The sequence below is a fragment of the Gossypium arboreum genome, chromosome 1 (assembly GCF_025698485.1).
Source record: "Gossypium arboreum isolate Shixiya-1 chromosome 1, ASM2569848v2, whole genome shotgun sequence".
Classification (NCBI taxonomy): Eukaryota; Viridiplantae; Streptophyta; class Magnoliopsida; order Malvales; family Malvaceae; genus Gossypium; species Gossypium arboreum.
The window spans coordinates 120,210,153-120,221,660 of NC_069070.1; the positions used below are offsets into that span (position 1 = coordinate 120,210,153).

At 36.9% G+C, this 11,508-nt stretch overlaps 1 long non-coding RNA gene across 1 annotated transcript; it reads right to left on the reverse strand.

The window, feature by feature from the left end:
- Positions 1-2,198: 2,198 nt before the first annotated feature.
- LOC128289387 (uncharacterized) lies at positions 2,199-10,521 on the reverse strand. Its single transcript, XR_008279035.1, has 3 exons — positions 10,397-10,521; positions 9,437-9,478; positions 2,199-2,440 (listed from the first exon to the last, which is right to left on the reverse strand). It is a non-coding gene; the product is annotated as an uncharacterized LOC128289387 (long non-coding RNA).
- Between the last annotated feature and the right edge of the window lie 987 nt (positions 10,522-11,508).

Here is an 11,508-nt window from a genome sequence, read left to right on the forward strand (position 1 = left end):
GTGGGATATATCTCCGTACCTCTCAGTGAAGATACCCTTAGTGTTCGAGTCCCACTGATTCCAAACCCGAACCAAGTCTTCAAGGTTATTCTGGCGAACATTCACAGTTTCGTGCTCGGGCAAATTGGCAATACATCCCTCTACTAGACTATCTCCTTTTTCTTTCTGATTTTTTAGAGACCAGTCTCGAACCACGGCATTCTTCTTAGTTGTTTGTATAATTGACTCTTTCATTAGAAACCTGTTTTTTGGCAACCGATCTCTAGTTAACACCTTCCTAATATGATGCCTATAATGCGTAATGGAAAATAAATATAAAGACAAACAACCTTGGTTAGTAATTACAACATATATAAATTACGGAAAATCCAAATAAAAAGTATGAATGTTAACGAAATAAAGGGTAAGAGGCGTTTCTCCCATGTACTTATTTTGGTGACTATTAACGGACACAGGTTCGGCATGACTCTAGTTAGGTGGCTCATATAGTTTACTATATGCGGTTTCGGTTCTAGACAGGTACTCGAATTGTTCGCACTATCGTCTACTAAGACTAGTACGAAGCCTCGGTCGTAGCCCATCACAGGCTCATGAGTTCAATTCGAGGGATTACATTTACTTATACTTATGCGGAGGGACAAGTTAACTCACGAAAGCATAAGTCATATGTAACCCGAAAGTATTCACTAGCCTGTGCGGAGGGACGAGTTAACTTACAAAGGCATAGCGTTTACTTTCACTTAAACGGACGGAGCCCGGGTAGAGAGCTCATGTTATGCAAAAATGCAAGTGCATGGTGTGTGGGGAGAAACTCACAAACCTTTACTTTTTATTTAAAAACTAAACCAAAACTAAAACCATAAAAATTTAAAGCTGAAAAACAACCAGATAAAACAAGTTAGGAGAATATATACAACACGATGCAAATGCATGACTTTTCAAAAACACAATTTTGGGATCACGACTAAATATTAATTTGAACAAGGAATTTTGAAAATTTCGACAACACGCTTTTAATTCAACTTGACTCTCAAAAATCCATGTCCCTAGTGGAGTTGCCAGCTATAGCGACGTAAAATTTTAGCTTGGTCGCTAATTGAGGCGATTTATTGAAAATTTGAAAACTGAAGTTTGATTTTGAAATAAAGAGGGAGTCACCACCGATCTTTTTTCCTAGGTGTGATCGGACACCTTATAAATCATCTTTTAGAAGAGAAAATTTATTCTTGAACAAAAATGAAGGCCAACTTTGGGTCTACGTCAAAAGCTAGAGAAAAGTTAGGGTTCGGGAGTCGATTACGCGAGAGGAAGGTATTAGCACCCTCGCGACGCCCAAAATTGGTATCTTGTAAAATACGTATTGTCTTGATTTTCAAAAATACGAGTTCAATGTCACATTTAGTCGTGATCTGACTGAAACACGAGAATTTTCAATTCTTTTGATTTTTGAGAAGGACATACCATTTTAACACGAGTCGATTGATGTTCACCCAACATAGCGATGAAATCGGCGACTTAGTGTTAAACCAATACATTGCCTCATGTATTGAAGTTAATTAGGAAAACAAGAATAAGATTTTTGAAATAGTGCAAAGCAAATTGATAAAAATAAATGAATGGCAGAGCTAGAGATATATTGAAGCAAATATAAGTGTGACAATTAAAAATAATAAAGATATATGCGATATTAAACGTAATACTAGAATTGAACACGAAATAGAAACAATGGATGCATATATATAATGATGATACTAAGAGTATGTACGTAATATAGGAATGAAAAATGTTTACATAATAATACTAAATATTGGTACATAATATATGTAGCACCACAAACCCGGCCCAGAAGTTATGGCCGGATCCGGCATGCCACATCAAAAACGTTAAAAAAAAATCCATTCTAAGTCCGAAAATCGTACTTAATGTTAAAAGATTAATTCATTAAAGGTTAAAGTGAATGGAAGTCATGCACCGGTAGGAAACCGGAAAAGAGGTGGTGAGTCCATCGGATTTGCTAAATACCAATCTCCTTCGGATCCAATCCTAGACATGCATACCGCCATTGCCACACCTTAACGTCATGGATATTTCTAGGAAACTGATTTGATTAAGTCATTTTTAGGAAAAGTGATTAATTTTGGAAAAATACTTTCATTCGGAAGCTTTGCTTGTTGTCGTGTTATTTTGAAATCAAGCTGTTGTTTTTGAAAACTTGCCCTAAAGCTATCTAATTTCAACAGTTAAAATAAGTATTACCTATCTTAGTAATACATATTAAAACCATCAAAAATAATTAAGCGGCCTTATTACATTTAAAAGCCCAAAAACTTCAAACGTAAATAAAAGGATGTCCAGTTCACCAGAAGAAAATCAAACTTTCAGAACGGGTGGCCACTCCGAATTCCCTCACAGCTCCAAGCCCACTATGGTTGGGTATTTCCTGCGTGGATGAAAATAAAAGGGGTGAGTTTGGGGAAACTCAGTGTGTAAGGAAAACCCATTCAAAGTCCAAGTCACTCAAGCCCATTGGGCCTAAGCCCATTCAGTAGCAGATGGTCTTGGGCGAGCCCTTTTGATTACAATAAAGCGGGCCTTAGCCCTTATTCAGATAATGATGGCCCATAGGCCCATTTCAAAATACATGCAACATCAATAACATATGCAAGCCCATTTGGGTACTTGTGATCTTGGGCCAAAGCCCTTTTGAGATTATAATAAAGCGGGCCTTAGCCCCATATTCAGATAACGATATGGGCCATAGGCCCATTTCAAAATACATGCAACATCAAGTAAACATATGCAAGCCCATTTGGGAGACTACTCAACCCACCAACCACTACACTCCACCGTGCAGTCCTTACACTCCATGTGGGAATAGCTCAACCCACCCATTTCAACACTCCACAGCTTGACATTCTTTGCTCGATTAACAATAAATTGAGGCAAAGCCTCCGATGTATGTGGACAAGCCATTTTCAGTACTTCCTCGTCAATATCCCAATCCCATGCATCATATAATAACAACATGGCATGCAGATAAATAACAACAGTCAAACATGAATTTAGATCAATTTAACCCTAGGGGTATTTGGTAATTTTGCATCTAGGGGTATAACAAGAATTTTTCATACATAGGGTATTATAGTAATTTAGCTGCTTTTAGGGTTTTCATGCATATTCTTACTTTTCACGTACTAACGAATCACGTGCAGAGTGTTCTTACTGAATTGGGCCGTTGGCCCATCATTCCAATTTTGGCCCATTAAGCCCAAAAATATCGAGGGCACGAAATCATGCACTTTGCGGTCAAACATTACAGCTTACCAAAAACATTAATCGATTTACTTCACGAGCATTCGCTTTTTCATAAATCTACAAAATACCGGTTTTCGGCATTTGACTTTTCGACTTTTCTTGATCTAGACTAAGAAAGAGGGTGTTAGTTACACACTTGCTTGCGACGATATGCTGACGAGATCTACACATGAACTGCCTACAATTGGATTACTAACACGTTAATCTAACTATTCAAATACGAACTACGTATTAATCCCTTACAATATTCGGCCAACCACACCTACAGATCATAGTAAGCTTATAAGAAATCAATAAGCAACTCATTAACAAATTTTTGTCAATGTTTACCACATAATCATAATTTCACTACATGCTGTCTTCCTGAGCAATAGTCACTAAATCATTTATAAATGGAGCTACGAAACTCCAAATCAAGTTCTGTTAATTTTCCATGAAAATAGACTCATATATCTTCTATCCATAAAATTTTTAGAATTTTTGGTTTATCCAATCAATACCAGATTTTTCTCAAAGTTTCCCATGTTTCACTGTTTGACTAATCTGACCACTCTTCATTACGACTCAAATTTCTCATTGTACAGAATTCAAAATATGTTCTCGTTTATTTCATTAGAAACTAGACTCAATAAGCTTTAATTACATAATTTATTCAGCTTCTAATTCTTCTCCCACAATTTATGGTGATTTTCCAAAGTCACATTACTGCTGCTGCCCCAAGCAGATTTATTACCAAATCACTCTTTCAAACACCTATCTTGCATGCATGTTATTTAAACATGTATATCACCAATCAATCATCACATATCTATGATTTTTACTTAAGCATAATCTCCATTTCATCATTTTAAAGCACAACATGTTAGCCAATTTTTCCCTTTAGCATCTAAGGCACATGCATGCTCATTTGTTTGGCTCAACTTCACATATCTTCCATTTTTCATCAAAAGAACATGAAACAACAATCATTTCCTTCATTTTAATTCATGACCAAATGCTCACAATACAACCAAAAATCAAAATATACTTCAAGAGTTAAGGTAGAATCAAGAAGAACTCATGAACCTCAAAATAGAAGCAAGGTACCAAGAACTTACCTTCAATTTTCCTCCTCCTAATGACCGAATACTCAAGAGCTTTCTCCTCTCCTTTCTCTTCTCTAACTTTCAGCTATGATGAACAAAGATGGACAAAACTTTGTTCTTTTCACCCTTTTCTTTTAATAAAACTTCATATTTCATCCATTTAATTCTTTAATACAAAAGACATGATATTCTTATCATGAAACATTTACCTAACCCATTATCATGAAACATTTATCTAACCCATTATCATGGAACATTTACCTAACCTATTATCATGGAACATTTACCTAACCCATTATCATGGAACATTTACCTAACCTATTATCAATTTGTATCAATTTGTACTATAAATTATGGATATCAAGTGTACATTTTGTCTACAACAACATGATGGCTGGCCACTTCATGTAAAATGGGAGGTTTGTCATGCAAATCCTCCTATTTTGCACTCCTATTTATTTGGCCACTTCAATTTAGCCTATAGCATTTTCAAACATTTTCACATAGGTTCTATTTCGTAATTTCACCCCCTTTTTCTTATGGAACAAAAATTAACTAAAATTGACGGGTTCTATCTTAAGCTTGGGCATTCTAGAGGCCCACTAACATAATTAAACCTATGCCAACATTCACAGAATTCCCGAAAATTGGGGCGTTACAACTCTACCCTCCTTAAAGAAATTTCGTCCTCGAAATTTACCTGATCCAAACAGAAGAGGGTATTATTAATGCATCATCTCTTCTGGCTCCTAAACTCAGAAGTTTCCCCTTCCTTAACTTGTTGAAAACGAGCGACCAAAAACTCATTGTTCAACTGTTTTTTTTTCCTTAATATGATCCACCCAGGTTGGCCTCACTTGCAACTCAGCCAACAGACTTCCATCATCATACAGACTCAGACGAGCAAACATTACTCTCAGATCAGATACAGCTCTACGACTTAGAGCATCGGCTACCACATTAGCCTTGCCTAGGTGATACTCGATCGAACAGTCATAATCCTTAAGTAACTCAATCCATCTCCTTTGCCTAAGGTTCAGCTCCTTCTGAGTCAACAAATATTTAAGACTCTTATGGTCAGTGTATATAATACACCTTTCTCCGTACAAGTAATGTCTCCAAATCTTAAGTGTAAATATCACTGCTACCAACTCTAAATCATGAGTCAGATAGTTCCCCTCATAAGGCTTAAGCTGTCGTGATGCATATGCAACCACCTTACCCTCTTGCATTAACACACAGCCCAAACCCACGTGTGATGCGTCACTGTACACATTAAAATCCTTCCCAGACTCCGGCTGAATTAACACAGGTGCTTCAGTCAGAACTTTCTTCAACTTCTCAAAAGCTTCCTGCTGCTTCTCAGTCCATACAAACGGTACTCCTTTCCTTATGAGTTTTGTCAGAGGTGCTGCCATCACAGAAAAAACTTCCACAAACCTTCTGTAGTATCCTGCCAGTCCTAGAAAACTCCGTATTTCTGACACTGACCTAGGCGGCTTCCATTCCGAAATCGCTTTAATTTTCTGAGGGTCCACTTTAATCCCCTCAGCAGAGACCACATGTCCTAAGAAAGTTACCTCCCTCAACGAAAATTCACACTTGCTGAACTTCGCAAAGAGTTCATTCTCCCTTAATACTTACAGCACTATACGGAGATGCTCATCATGTTTCGTTTCAGTTTCAGAATATACCAGGATATCGTCAATAAGACGACTACAAATTGATCTAAAAATGGTTGGAACACATGATTCATCAGATCCATAAACATCTGCAGGAGCGTTAAATCGGTCAAATGGCATAACCAAAAACTCGTAATGACCATACCGAGTCCTGAATGCCGTCTTATGGATATCTGACTCCTTAACCCTTAACTGATGATAACCAGATCGAAGGTCGATCTTAGAAAATACAGAAGCTCCTCTAAGCTAGTCGAATAGCTCGTCAATCCTTGGCAGTGGATACTTATTCTTAATTATCAGTTTGTTCAACTGGCGATAATCAATGCACATCTACATTGTACCATCCTTCTTCTTCACGAATAGCACCGGTGCTCCCCATGAAGACACGCTTGGCCTAATAAAGCCCCTATCCAACAACTCTTGAATTTGAGCATTTAACTCTACTAACTCCTTCGGTGCCATCCTATACGGTGTGATTGACACAGGCGCCATTCCAGGCAACAAGTCTATTCCAAACTCAACTTCTCGATTCGGAGGCAATACTGGAAGCTCCTCCGGAAAAACATCTTGGAACTCCTTTACGGTCCTAACCTTATCCACTGTCAGTCCCTCCCCTTCTGACTGATTTACAAATGCCAAATAGACCTCACAACCTTTCCGAATCCACTTTTCGGCTCTTAATGCCGACACCACATTGGACAAATAATCTCTTCACTCACCTATCACCATAACCTCCTCATCCTTCGTGGTCCTTAACACTATTCGTTTAGCAGCACAATCCAGAGTCGCTTTATGCTTAACAAGCCAATCCATTCCCAAAATGAGATCAAACTCTCCGAATGGTAACTCCATCAGATCTCCAGGGAAAATCTTACCTTGAGTTTCTAAGGGTACATTCCTATACAGTTTGTCTACCCTAACCGAGTGACTCAAATGACTTAGTACAGATACCCCACTCACAATCTCCTCAGAGCAGTCCAAGTTGTCCATAATCCGTTCTGTGGCCTCCAACCAATATTCCGCCACATTCGGGGCTATACTAGATACGCCCTAAAGATCTCCTCTCCGTTAGCCCGAAGTCGTTCAGAAATAGATCCCCGAACTCCATTGCCCGTACTTGCCCGGCAACCCTTTCCAGAACACGAAGCATTGCCTATGACAGGGCATCATCCTCGGTAGCCCGATCATACGGCCCATTCTCATTCGCCGGTGGTGGTCGTACTACTCCAGTGGGTATGTGTTCAGAAGACGAAGATCCAGCTTGAGTACTACCTCGGCCTCGACCACGATCTCTTCCCTGAGTAGCTCTTGTACTCATATCGATTTATCTTGATTACGAATTTTTATGCATCAATTCAATATTCCAGTGTTTATTACAGATATTTTATGAATCAGACAGTAATTCAAAGTTTGTTTTCACAGAATCGAAGTCTAGCTATAGTTTCAGTCTCTTATCAGATTTTCCTATGGTTTCAGTATCACCCTATCTAGAGTATCCTAGCAGGATTTCAAAGACATCTGATAATTAGGAAAATATTGAAAAAATTCGAATACTTACAGACTTGAGCCGGAGATTTGGAATGCCACCTTCTAAAGATCTAAATTTTGAAAATTAAGTTTTTCGCATTCTTTATAAAATTTTCGCTTTCAAAAATCTTTGTTTTTGTAAACCCATTCCACAGCCGAGTTGTTGTAACCTAGGCTCTGATACCACTAAATGTAGCACCCCAAACCCGGCCTAGAAGTTATGGCCGGATCTGGCATGCCACATCAAAAACGTTAAAAAAAAATCCATTTTAAGTCCAGAAAATCGTACTTAATGTTCAAAAGATTAATTCATTAAAGGTTAAAGTGAATGGAAGCTGTGCACCAGGTAGGAAACCGGAAAAGAGGTGATGAGTCCATCGGACTGCTTAAGTACCAATCTCCCTTCGGATCCAATCCTAGACATGCATACCGCCATTGCCACACCTTAACGTCATGGATATTTCTAGGAAACTGATTTGATTAAGTCATTTTTAGGAAAAGTGATTAATTTTGGAAAAAATACTTTCATTGCGGAAGCTTTGCTTGTTGTCGTGTTATTTTGAAATCAACTGTTGTTTTTGAAAACTTGCCCTAAAGCTATCTAATTTCAACAGTTAAAATAAGTATTACCTATCTTAGTAATACATATTAAAACCATCAAAAATAATTAAGCGGCCTTATTACATTTAAAAGCCCAAAAACTTCAAACGTAAATAAAAGGATGTCCAGTTCACGGAAGAAAATCAAACTTTCGAGCGGGTGGCCACTCCAATTCCCTCACGACTCCAAGCCCACTATGGTTGGGTATTTCTGCGTGGATGAAAATAAAAGGGTGAGTTTGGGGAAACTCGGTGTGTAAGGAAAACCCATTCAAAGTCCAAGTCACTCAAGCCCATTGGGCCTAAGCCCATTCAGTAATAGTGGTCTTGGGCGAGCCCTTTTGATTACAATAAACCGGGCCTTAGCCCTTATTCAGATAACGATATGGCCCATAGGCCCATTTCAAAATACATGCAACATCAATAACATATGCAAGCCCATTTGGGTAATAAGTGATCTTGGGCCAAAGCCCTTTTGATTACAATAAACTGGGCCTTAGCCCTTATTCAGATAATGATATGGCCCATAGGCCCATTTCAAAACACATGCAACATCAGTAAACATATGCAAGCCCATTTGGGGAGACTACTCAACCCACCAACCACTACACTCCACCCGTACCAGCCATACACTCCATGTGGGGAATAGCTCAACCCACCCAGCCCAACACTCCACAGTTGCAGCATTGCTGCTCAGTTAACAGTAAATTGAGGCAAAGCCTCCAGTATGTGGACAAGCCATTTTCAGTACTTCCTCCGTCAATATCCCAATCCCATGCATCATATAATAACAACATGGCATGCAGTAAATAACAACAGTCAAACATGAATTTAGATCAATTTAACCCTAGGGGTATTTCGGTAATTTTGCATCTAGGGGTATAACAGTAATTTTCCATACATAGGGGTATTATAGTAATTTAGCTGCTTTTAGGGTTTTTCATGCATATTCCTACTTTTCACGTACTAACAGAATCACGTACCGAGTGTTCTTACCGAATTGGGTCCGTTGGCCCATCATTCCAATTTTGGCCCATTAAGCCCAAAAATATCGAGGGCACAGAAATCATGCACTTTGCAGTCCAAACATTACAGCTTACCAAAAACATTAATCGATTTACTTCACGAGCATTCGCACACTCGCAAATCTACAAAATACCGGTTTTCGGCATTTCGGCTTTTCGACTTTTGCTGATCTAGACTAAGAAAGAGGTTGTTAGTTACACACCTGTTTGCGACGATATGCTGACGAGATCTACACACGAACCGCCTACAATTGGATTACTAACACGTTAATCTAACTATTCAAATACGAACTACGTATTAATCCCTTACAATATTCGGCCAACCACACCTACAGATCATAGTAAGCTTATAAGAAATCAATAAGCAACTCATTAACAAATTTTTGTCAATGTTTACCACATAATCATAATTTCACTACATGCTGTCTTCCTGAGCAACAGTCACTAAATCATTTATAACTGGAGCTACGAAACTCCAAATCAAGTGCCGTTAATTTTCCATGAAAATAGACTCATATATCTTCTATCCATAAAATTTTCAGAATTTTTAGTTTATCCAATCAATACCAGATTTTTCTCAAAGTTTCCCATGTTTCACTGTTTGACTAATCTGACCACTCTTCATTACGACTAAAATTTCTCATTGTACAGAATTCAAAATATGTTCTCGTTTATTTCATTAGAAACTAGACTAATAAGCTTTAATTACATAATTTATTCAGCTTCGAATTCTTCTCCCACAATTTATGGTGATTTTCTAAAGTCACATTACTGCTGCTGTCCCAAGCAGATTTATTACCAAATCACTCTTTCAAACACCTATCTTGCATGCATGTTATTTAAACATGTATATCACCAATCAATCATCACATATCTATGATTTTTACTTAAGCATAATCTCCATTTCATCATTTTAAAGCACAACATGTTAGCTGATTTTTCCCTTTAGCATCTAAGGCACATGCATGCTCATTTGTTTGGCTCAACTTCACATATCTTCCATTTTTCATCAAAAGAACATGAAACAACAACCATTTCCTTCATTTTAATTCATGACCAAATGCTCACAACACAACCAAAAATCAAAATATACTTCAAGAGTTAAGGTAGAATCAAGAAGAACTCATGAACCTCAAAATAGAAGCAAGGTACCAAGAACTTACCTTCAATTTTCCTCCTCCTAATGACCGAATACTCAAGAGCTTTCTCCTCTCCTTTCTCTTCTCTAACTTTCAGCTATGATGAACAAAGATGGACAAAACTTTGTTCTTTTCACCCCTTTTCTTTTAATAAAACTTCATATTTCATCCATTTAATTCTTTAATACAAAAGACATGATATTCTTATCATGAAACATTTACCTAACCCATTATCATGAAACATTTATCTAACCCATTATCATGGAACATTTACCTAACCTATTATCATGAAACATTTACCTAACCCATTATCATGGAACATTTACCTAACCTATTATCAATTTGTATCAATTTGTACCATAAATTATGGATATCAAGTGTACATTTTGTCTACAACAACATGATGGCTGGCCACTTCATGTAAAATGGGAGGTTTGTCATGCAAATCCTCCTATTTTGCACTCCTATTTATTTGGCCACTTCAATTTAGCCTATAGCATTTTCAAACATTTTCACATAGGTTCTATTTCGTAATTTCACCCCCTTTTTCTTATGGAACAAAAATTAACTAAAATTGACGGGTTCTATCTTAAGCTTGGGCCTTCTAGAGGCCCACTAACATAATTAAACCTATGCCAACATTCACAGAATTTCCGAAAATTGGGGCGTTACAATATATATATACATAACATATTTAAAATGAACATATACAATATACATATATAATGACACATACTAATAATAATAGTAATAATAGTAATAATAGAAAGATATATGTACACCAGATAACACCTAACAATATAATAAGGGCAATATGGAAAATAACAAGTGTGTTAATGAACATAATAATATACTGAAAATAATGCTATATATATAAATATATATACATGCATAATAAAATATATGTACGAATATTAATAATAAGCATATTAAGAATAAAATAAATGTAATAATAACATTTACGTGATATATACATAACTACAAAGTTTAAAAGGCATATATATTCGTAATATATAAAAACATATATATAATATAATATTAAAACATTTACATAATATCTATACACACATAATTATAATGTTAAAAAACATGCTAATATTAATAAAGGATACTAATATTTCATAAAGATACACCTA